Source organism: Schistocerca americana, chromosome 1 (genome assembly GCF_021461395.2).
Source record: "Schistocerca americana isolate TAMUIC-IGC-003095 chromosome 1, iqSchAmer2.1, whole genome shotgun sequence".
Lineage (NCBI taxonomy): Eukaryota > Metazoa > Arthropoda > Insecta > Orthoptera > Acrididae > Schistocerca > Schistocerca americana.
This window is the reverse complement of record NC_060119.1, coordinates 158,153,860-158,164,352: the sequence shown is the minus strand read 5'-3', so window position 1 is coordinate 158,164,352 and position 10,493 is coordinate 158,153,860. Positions and strand designations below refer to the sequence as shown.

At 43.7% G+C, this 10,493-nt stretch overlaps 1 non-coding gene across 1 annotated transcript; it reads left to right on the top strand.

Moving 5' to 3' along the window:
• Positions 1 to 7,953: 7,953 nt before the first annotated feature.
• On the top strand, positions 7,954 to 8,028 carry Trnal-caa. The gene has a single exon. It is a non-coding gene; the product is annotated as a tRNA-Leu (tRNA).
• Positions 8,029 to 10,493: the final 2,465 nt, after the last annotated feature.

Here is a 10,493-nt window from a genome sequence, read left to right as displayed (position 1 = left end):
GACGTAGTTTGTTGACGTAGTTTGTTGACGTAGCCCGCCCGGTTGGCCGTGCGGTCTGACGCACGGCTTTCCGAGCGGGAAGGAGCGCCTGGTCCCCGGCACGAATCCACCCGGCGGATTTGTATCGAGGTCCGGTGAGCCGGCCAGTCTGTGGATGGTTTATAGGCGGTTATCCACGTGCCTCGGCAAATGCAGGCTGGTTCCCCTTATTCCGCCTCAGCTACACTATGTCGGCGATTGCTGCGCAAACAAGTTCTCCACGTACGCGTACACCACCATTACTCTACCACGCAAACATAGGGGTTACACCAACACCGACTCAAAGGAAGGCCTCGGCGCTTGTTCGTGACGCCACGTCTGCTAGGCACGGCGAACGCCAGGTCTGCTGCAGACATACTCATAATGGTGGTGTCTCCCTCTCTGACACAAGAAAATGTGAAACTATTGGCGGTAGTTGACCAACACACAATGTTCTGAGAGATTGCTGCAATCAATTAATTGTGCAATTCATTACATTTCTTAACAAATAGTGTACTCCTGAACTTAAATTTCCACTTGTTTTAGGGATTGACATACAAAAACAACTTCATGGTCCAGCACCAACAGAATTCGTGCTTCTTTACCTTATTTGTATATCTGAGGAAGTTACGTTTGTACTGGGTTGCCTTTACAAGAAAACTGTGGACATATTGGTGCTCTTCTTTAGGTATCTTGGTTGACTGTGGGGTGAGGAGCACTGAATGTTAATGAAATATCTTGCGATTGTACACGTTGGGGGAGGGGGAGGGGGACAGAAGAAGAAACAAAAGAGAGATACTTGTTTTATCAAATAAATTTTTTTTTATCTTATGAAGTCTCTCCTTTCAGTTGCAAGAGGGGATTATTTATCTTTTCTAACCTGCATGCTTAAAAAAGTTTAAGCTCAGCAGTATTTTCGATGTATGAAGTTATTTTGTTTCCTGTTTAGAATTCCTTTCTTTGAAAACGACTGTAATCTAATGACTGGCAACAGTTGGACATTTACACATGTAAATTAGTTCACATTTCCAGTGACGTTGTCAAACCAAAATAAATAAATAAATAAAAGAAACGAGTTCATTGTGAGAGGGTTGGGGTAAGTTTCGATAACAGAATTGATCAAGTAAATATAGTTACTTAAATGTAAAATTTCCGAAGCTTGCAATGGGGCAAGCATCTTGTCATATTGATCTACGTTTGTTTCGACAGGATTCAGTAATACAGAACTATGATCTTCATTTGTAGCTTTACGATGGTAAGAAAATCTTTCATAAAAATAAAACTCCACAATCCAAAACAATACCAAACATTTTGTACATAAATAAGAGACTGATAGTGATAAGCACGCCCAGGCGTTTCTGCCTGCAACAGACCTGGCGTTCGCCGTGCCTAGCTGACGTGACGTCACCAACAAGCGCCGAAGCCTTCCTTTGAGTCGGTGTTGGTTACACTCGTCTGGTGTGAGACGTTCCCTGGGGGGTCCACCAGGGGCCGAACCGCACAATAACCCTAGGTTCGGTGTGGGGCGGCGGAGGGGTGAAGTGTACTGCGGCAGTCGTCGTGGGGTTGCGGACCACTGCGTCTGCGGCGGGGACGGAGCCTCTCCGTCGTTTCTAGGTCCCCGGTTAACATAACAAAACATCTGTTGACGTGCCCATTCAAAACACACTGCCCGTTTATGGAAACCGGCACCATGAATTCATGATGCAGTATTTGGTATGGATGACACTTATGACGGTGGAGTATTGTGACAATACTACCTACGGACATACCAGAATCGCGGTGTAATTGTCGGGTTCATGCGTGGGTGGTGATGCACTTCCGTTAATACAGCTGTTTCATTAGCTTCTCCTTTGACAAGTTTGTTCGTTTCCTTTCGCCGGTCTGTAGGCTGCCGTCAGACAGAAAGGCGTTCCTGTAAAGCCTTGCAAAAGAACGAAAGAATGCGAGCTTTCTCTGGAAAATGCTCGGCATACAGTGAAACAGCAGCTTCAAACATTTCCCCTACATTCTCCGTAAATGAGGATCATTTCAATTTTTTCTTCTGTTTTCAACATTCACCGTCAACTTGTGCGTCTATTCTCCAAATGACAGGTAGATGTAAAGACAATAAACACTACGCAAGTACTGTAACTATTTTCTCTAGGTCGGCACGATACGTGAGCACCGGTCGCCGTGTACTGCTTGTTAACATACGTTCGCTACACTGCCAATGTGGCGCGTGTGAGTAGTTACTTCTTCGATATTTAGGAGGAATACAACGTTGAGAATGGGGTTTCCAATTAGAAGTTATGAAATACTGGCCTGTCCTCCTGTCCTGCCCTTGCAGTATCGAGTTGGGATGCCCCGTGCCACTGGGTACGCAAGGGCTATTGAGTAGCACTTCGTAAATTGCGATTGTGGACCCATTTCTGTTCCTCAGATTACAGTGCCATCTGTGACGCCACGAAGAAAATGCTTCAGACAAAGCGTATGTAGATTTGGCCGTAGAATCTTATTCTGCAATAAAGAACGGGGGTTCCCATTCACGATTTCAATGTTTCCCCCTGTCCCCCTGTCATGGGTTTTGGCAACGAGTCCAGTATAATAGGAAAATCACTAGATGTTCCTGTCCGAGACAAACAAATTGGAATTATGACTTTTTTTGATCCGGTGTATGCTTTTAGAGATATTTCAGTGTCTTCAGTAAAAATGAGCACCCTGTATATCGACTCCTGTTTCTTCCTCTGTCACGTCACCAGATACACTTTCCCCCTTATAGAGGCCTTCAATGTACTCTTTCCACATACTCTTTTTCTTCCCTTCATTTAACAGTGAATTACTACCACTCTTGCTTTTAATTTCAGACAAAACTCGTTTGACTCTTCTATATGTTGAGTCAGTCTTTCTAACAATCATTTCTTTTTCGATTTCTTCACATTTCTCATGCAGCCATTTTGCCTTATCTTCCCTGCACTTCCTGTTTGTTTCATTCCTCTGTCCTTTGCACTTCTGTATTCTTGAATTTCTCTGAATGTTTCATTACTTCCTTCTTTCATCTATCAACTGAAGTATTTCATCTGTTACCCATGCTCTCTTCGTAGTTACCTTATTTGTAACTATGTTTTCCTTTCCAACTTCTATGATTGCCCTTTATAGAGATGTACATCTTCAACTGAAATGCCTACTGAGATCTTCCTTATCGCATTATCTATAGCCTCAGAGAGCTTCAAGCGTATTTCCTCATTCTTTAGTTCTTCCGTATCCCACTTGATTGCAGACTGATTCTTTCAACATGGTTAGTCTTTCTCCTCTCTCGTTCCTGCTACCAAACTCATAACTTCCCGTAAAACTTTCTTCAACTCCCTCCCCTACAACCGCATTCCAGTTCCTCAGGAGTATAAGATTTTCATCTCCCTTTACGTTCTGAATCACCCGTTCAGCATCCTCAAACACTTTCTGTCTGTTCATCCTCTGTATGTGCGGTCTGCATGTATACCTGAACTATTGTTATCGGTTTTCTGTCGATTCTGAAGAGAACAGCCCTATCACTGAAGTGTTCACAGTAACTCACTCTCTACCCTACCTTTCCAGTCAGAACGATCCCAACTCGTATTATACCATTTTCCTCTGCTGTTGTTATTACGCTATTCTAATCTAACGATAAATCATTGTCTTCTTTCCATTTCACTTTTCTGACCTCCGCTATATCTCGATTAAGGCTTTGCTTTTTCCCTTTCAGGTTTCCTAGTTGGCCACCACTTTCAAAATATCTGACATTACACGCCCCTAGTCTTAGAAGTTATCCTTTAGTTGGTTATTCATTCTTTTTCTCGTGGTCGCCTCCCCCTTGGCAACCCCCTTCCTGAGATCCGAAAAAAATGGTTCAAATGGTTCTGAGCACTATGAGACTTAACATCTATGGTCATGTCCCCTAGAACGTAGAACTACTTAAACCTAACTAACCTAAGGACATCACACAACACCCAGTCATCACGAGGCAGAGAAAATCCCTGACCCCACCGGGAATCGAACCCGGGCGCGGGAAGCGAGACTGCTACCGCACCCTGAGATCCGAATGGGAGACTAGTCTGGAATATTTTGCCAATGAGAGATCATCACGACAATCATTGTTGATTCTTCTGCTTTTAGGGGCAGTTTTCCACCCTTCGAGAAGAGAGTGTCCTGAACCTCTGTGCGCTCCTCTGCCTCCTTTGACAAGGCCATTGCGTAAATGAGTAGGCTTCTTATGCCGGAAGACTTCGGGTGCAACTGCTGGTGATTTTTATTCAAAATTAAAGTGGTGGCGGATCTCGATTCCGGATCTGAGAACGCCTTGCTTTCTGTCAAATACGCTACTCCTGGAACATGGTTGTACCCATCTGTGTTTGCCCCCTCCGATTCTTTCCCTCTATTGTGCCTTCTACTACTACATTCAGCAGCTTCTTATGATCTTAGTGCACTGATTACTACCACCTCATCAGCAGCCATCTTTAGAGCTCAATACAGCAGAAATTCTGTAGCGGATGGAATCGAGAAGTCCTCGGTAGGTTCTCATGTCTTAGTGCACTGATGGGTCACAACATTACTACCACCTAATCAGCAGCCATCTTTAGAGCTCAATACACCAGAGATTCTGTAACGTATGGAATCGAGAAGTCCTAGGTAGGTTTCCGGAGATGCATGACATCCGATGACTATGCAAAGGTCATAGAAGTCCCATAAATTACAGAGCAATGTTTTGTAGGTCCTGAACTGGCACTTAATAGCGTCCCAAATGTGCTCCATTTGGTCCATATTAGGCACATTGTAATGTAACTGTGTCGTTGAGCGAGAAACAGCGTGCTGTAACCGAGTTTCTAACTGCAGACAGAGTTCGTCCACACACGGAGCACCCACTCCTTTAGCACGACAATACCAGATCACACACGAGCGTCGCGACATGTACAACGGCCAGACGCCTTGGGTTCACTGTCATCAACCATCCTCCATGCAGAACCGACTTGGACTCAACCGATTTTCATCTGTTTCAAAACCGTAAAGAACGTGGTGACAGTGATGAAGAGGTGCGAAGAGAAGTGAGGTTGTGTCATCGTCAACAAATATTCTACAGGTACCTTTGTACCGTCTCATGGAAAGCCTTCTAAAATCCGCACTAGTATGTTACAAGAACCACAAGTGAAATGTGTCAGTAACGAATAAAGGTATACTTGTCTACGTGTGTAGATGTGCTACGCGTCTTGAACATGTATTATGAATAATAAATATATTTTTGTGCATCAAATATGAAGAAGAACCAAGATTATGAGTATAACAAAATTGTGGAATAAAGACTTAGATGAAGAAAATGTTCAGCCAGGTGACAGATCTTGGCTCTATAAGACGCTTTGTACGAGGTTACTTCTGTACGCACGAGTTTGTTAATTATACTTAAATTTTATACAGTGTATGTATAAAAAGTATTTGTCCTTTTAACGTCGTGTCATATCTCTACCTTCATGTTGAGAGGCACCCACGTGCCTTGCTCATACTGTGGCATCAAGCAGTCAGGCCTGCAAGATGAGTGGTCTGCCAAGCGAGTGGATTCATTCTTATTTGTCGAGTAACATGAACTCTAGTACTCACAATTAAATTACAAATTATTCTCCTGTATGAATATTACGCAACGGAAACGCACATCTGACTATTAGTAATTTACACTACTCTGACTGTTCACTACGCACTGGCAATACCACATTTTCTTGTTTTTTTTTTTTATTATTTAACGGCTTTTATCAACACGTTGCCATCGTACTGAATATGAATGGCGCACACATTATAAGTTCTGGATATCATTACAGCATACAATTCGAAGGAAAAGGCCACCAATCTTTTTCTTTTCACTATCTTATTTATTCCGATAAATTCTATAACCTAAACACACAAATTCTATAACCTACAACAATAACACAAGAGAAATTCCGCCCGGTGGGCATGGCTTTACATTGGTGCTTCTCTCTATCTTATGGTCTCGTAATTATTTAATGCTACAGTGCACTTTCTGGATAGGATGGTGGATCTTTTGCTATATCTCACACTTCGACCCTCACAACCATCATCACGGAACTTTCCTCAAGACCGAGCGGTACAAAAGGAACATGCATAACCACTACCTCTGAAACTACCTTGCTACTCTCCCATGCAAACCACACATACTTAAATTACATGACATACACCACACTGCAACAAGGAATACAACACAAGGAATGGTCACAACATTATAATCACATCACTTTCAGCTTTCCCACTTCAATTAGTATTCATCCCAGTTCCACACGACACTGCCCCACTTCGTAACTTTTCTTTCCTACTACGAACTCTGGACGTTATATGCACGTTTTCCTGTGCAATGCAAGCCAAGTGGCGTTGCTGGATAGACGGCTGACTCACCTTGCTTCTCTCTCAGAGTATTATAGTTTGAATCAAGCGTCACACGGAAACATAACACGCAAAGTAATATTAAGAACGTATTCATCACACACGCGAGTCCTCAACTGATACCATGGACGAGTACTTCTCTTTATCCTTTGTCTCATACACAGATTGAGACTCACACAGTACTCACCACGTGGAAGTACTCGTCTCTAATTTTAAGTCCTGCACACGCCATTTCTTAAATATTTCCAACTTATAGCACACACGCTAGTAATTCAGCTTAACTTAACACTCGGAAGTATTTCAACTTATTGCTACACGTGGTTTCATTGTGACCGTTGGTCACTTCCGAAGATTACTACTATCCCATTAATATTACCTGCCTGACATTTAATTGACCCCACAAAAGTTCCTGAAATAGAGAAATTACTATTCTAAACTACTCTTAAGTATTTCACATGCATACCATGTCTCCACTCTTTTGTCCTTACGGAGCACGCCTAAGACAGGTCTTACCAACACAAGATCCAGCGGCAGAGTGCTGAAACATGGCTGTTCTTCAGGTTCTCTCACACCTCTGCTGAAGTGGGGGAGCACCTTGCTACCGTATTGGTCAGCCACATTTCAGGCGCTCAAAGCTCAGGTAAATTTCATCTCTTTGATCTCACCAAAGGTGACCCAAGTACTGTCTCAAAGATGATCATATATTCACATTCACTATTTGTGGTTAGCAGACGACCATACATTCACTCATTTCACAGATCTCACCAAACTGGATGTAGGGATTTATTTTGTGGGAGTGCACATGTGATCAATTAAATAAATAAATTATTCTTTCCCACACTGGTATCCGGCTTCACTGTATTAATTGAAATTGAGTTATTATTAGAAAAAATATGTTGTTCTGACAAGAATAACGAAGAATGTTGTACCTATTTTCAATATCGGGCGGTACTGTACCCTTTCAATGTAACTGTAATTAAGTGGAAATAATTAATTATTGCTAGAATTCGAGCTTTATCATTGGCCAGCTGCCACTCTTTCGTCGTAATGGCGCACTGGCAACGAGTATGTGAAACGTAATTAATCACATGATTTTCGAGCCTCACCCGCAACGTAACAGCAAACAGTAGTTAAAATCTTTTTACATCAGTAAATGAAAATACTTTTTACAGAACAGTTTTCATGAAGTATACACGATGAATCGAAAGATAATAATAACATGAGGCTCAGGCTTGTTTATGAGCAAGTCGCTCACTGGTAAAACTCTTGTTCTCATTGCCATAAGTATTATTAAACTCATAATTAACAGCATAAAAGGTCAGTGTTTAACATAGAATTTTCGTATCATTGAGAAAAATAGTGCCTGTCTCTGCAACAATATTTACTTCTCGGGCATGAACTACTACAGTTTTAAACAAACCAGTCGTATTTTTGAGCTAGCCGCGTATTTTGACAACGCCCCGTCCTCACAGCTTTACTTCCGCCAGTACCTCGTCTCCTATTGGCGGAAGTAAAGCTTTGAGGACGGGACGTGAGTCGTGCTTGGGTAGCTCAGTTGGTAGAGCGCTTGCCCGCAAAAGGCAAAGGTCCCGAGTTCGAGTCTCGGTCCGGCACAGAGCTATCGAAGACTACATGTCCCTGTGCCAAAATACTCAGATAATATCCCTGAATAAAATGTAAAGTTTTGTTGGTGGAGTTCTGAAGCAAACTGTAAATATTTGTGCCTTATGGTACTTAATACCTCTAAACCGGGTTACACCTCTTTCTTCACATGGTAAGGCTAATTTTTAATATGTCTTTCCACCAAACCAAATTTATTTACGAAGTAAATAAGCAATACACCTTTTCATTGTAAAACAGCACATCCTTTGAGAAGAAAACCAGTCATTTGCGCACATTATTACAATAAACGTAAAGTGTGAGATTCGTAGGGCGCTGTTTTTTGTGTAGCAAGATCATTCGCCGACGGAATCTAGGAAGCCTGTGTAAACATGAAAAGTCAGTTGTCAGTGTGACCAAACTTTTCCGCGAATGCGCATGCGACTGTTAAAACCGCAGCACAAACGGCAAAGCTCTAGTGGAACGCAGACTTGGTTTGTCGTGGGCAGTGAGTACTGTACGTGGCGATTCCGAGAACTCGAGCAACAGGTTGCCGCCTGCCTTTCAGGTTGCAGCCTGCCGAAAGGCGTATGTTGCCATGCGTGTCCGGCCCCTTCCCGCTGCCTGCAAGGGAGTGGCGGGGGCTGCGTGTGTAGAGCGCTCTGTTATCTCCCTGTTACCTCCCCGACGTCATCGCTCGACTGACACTCAAAAGTTCACGAGAGACTGGTTCTCAGAAATGCCACAACGGACTGAGTTCTCACGTTCGTCTTGTCCGTATCAGAGCCACTTGTACGCTTCGCAAGTTCATAACGGAATGTCTTCACCAGATCCAGTTCTAGGTCAGGAACCGGAAGTAGTTGTCTAAGGAGACATGTCTCTTAGAGAAACAAATATATAGATAAAATATTTTAATGGTCTCAGCCGGCCGGAGTGGCCGAGCGGTTTTAGGCGCTACAGTCTGGAACCGCACGACCGCTACGGTCGCAGGTTCGAATCCTGCCTCGGGCATGGATGTGTGTGATGTCCTTAGGTTACTTAGGTTTAAGTAGTTCTAAGTTTAGGGGACTGGCGACCTCAGATTTTAAGTCCCATAGTGCTCAGAGCCATTTGAACCATATTTTTAGGAATCGCCGCTACTAACAAAGACACGTAAACTCTTTGAAAACTAAAGACAGGCTAAATATCCTGTATGGCTAACACTGTATAGATACTTTCCGGGGATGTTGGCAACATAACAACGAAAAAGTGGCGCGAGTCGGAATAACACAATGAGCGATACTAATAACTTCCCGTTGCGGTTTAGACAACCTTCTACACTGGCGGAAAAAATCGCAGCATCAAAAAATAATTAATGTGGAGCAATGAAATTCCGGGAATACATTTCTAATATATTTAAGTGATTAACATTGCAAGGTCGTAGGTTAATGTAAGCACGAGATAAACCACAGCAAATGTGGTGGTGGTGGTAGTTAGTGTTTAACGTCCCGTCGACAACGAGGTCATTAGAAACGGAGCGCAAGCTCGGGTTAGGGAAGGATTGGGAAGGAAATCGGCCGTGCCCTTTCAAAGGAACCATCCCGGCATTTGCGTGAAACTATTTAGGGAAATCACGGAAAACCTAAATCAGGATGGCCGGAGACGGGATTGGACCGTCGTCCTCCCGAATGCGAGTCACAGCAAATGTGAAATGCTGGTACTTTAATAACCGGTGTAACCGCAAGAATGGTGAACACAATCGTGCAGACGTGCATGCACTGTGTCGTACAGGCGCCGGAAGTCAGTTTGTGGGATGAATTGCCATTCCTGTTGCACTTAGTCGGTCAATACAGGGACGGTTAATGCTGCTTGTGGATGACGCTGGAGCTGTAGTCCAATGATTTCCGTACGTGCTCCAGTGCTGGAGCAGGCCAAGGCAACATGTCGATGGACTGCCGACCAGGTTGAGTTACTACAGCAATTGGGGGGGGGGGGGGGCGAGCGTTATCCTGTTGGAATTCACCACCTGGACTACTGTTCATCAATGGCAGCACAACAGGTCGAATCACAAGACTGAGTACAGATTTGTAGCCAGGGTTATGTGGGACGACCACGAGAGTGCTCCTACTGTCATGCCCCCAATTATAACTCGAGGTGTACGTCCAGAGTGTATAGCATGCATAGCGGTTGGCTGTAGCCCCTCATCTGGTCTCCTTCTAGCCAACACACTACCATCACTGGCAGCGAGGCAGAACCAGCTTTCATCGGAAAACACAAGAAATCTCCGCCCTGCACTCGAATGAGCTCTCGCTTGACACCACTGAAATCGCAGATTGTGGTGGTTTGGGGTGAGTGGAATGCACGCTACAGGGCATCTGGCTGGAAGTAAGGGACTAGTAAGTAAGCGACTAATAACAGTTGACTGTGGTGCTAAGTACTCCTAAAATTGCTACTGCAGATGCAGTAGGATGCGCTAGAGACATATGCTGAACACGATGGTC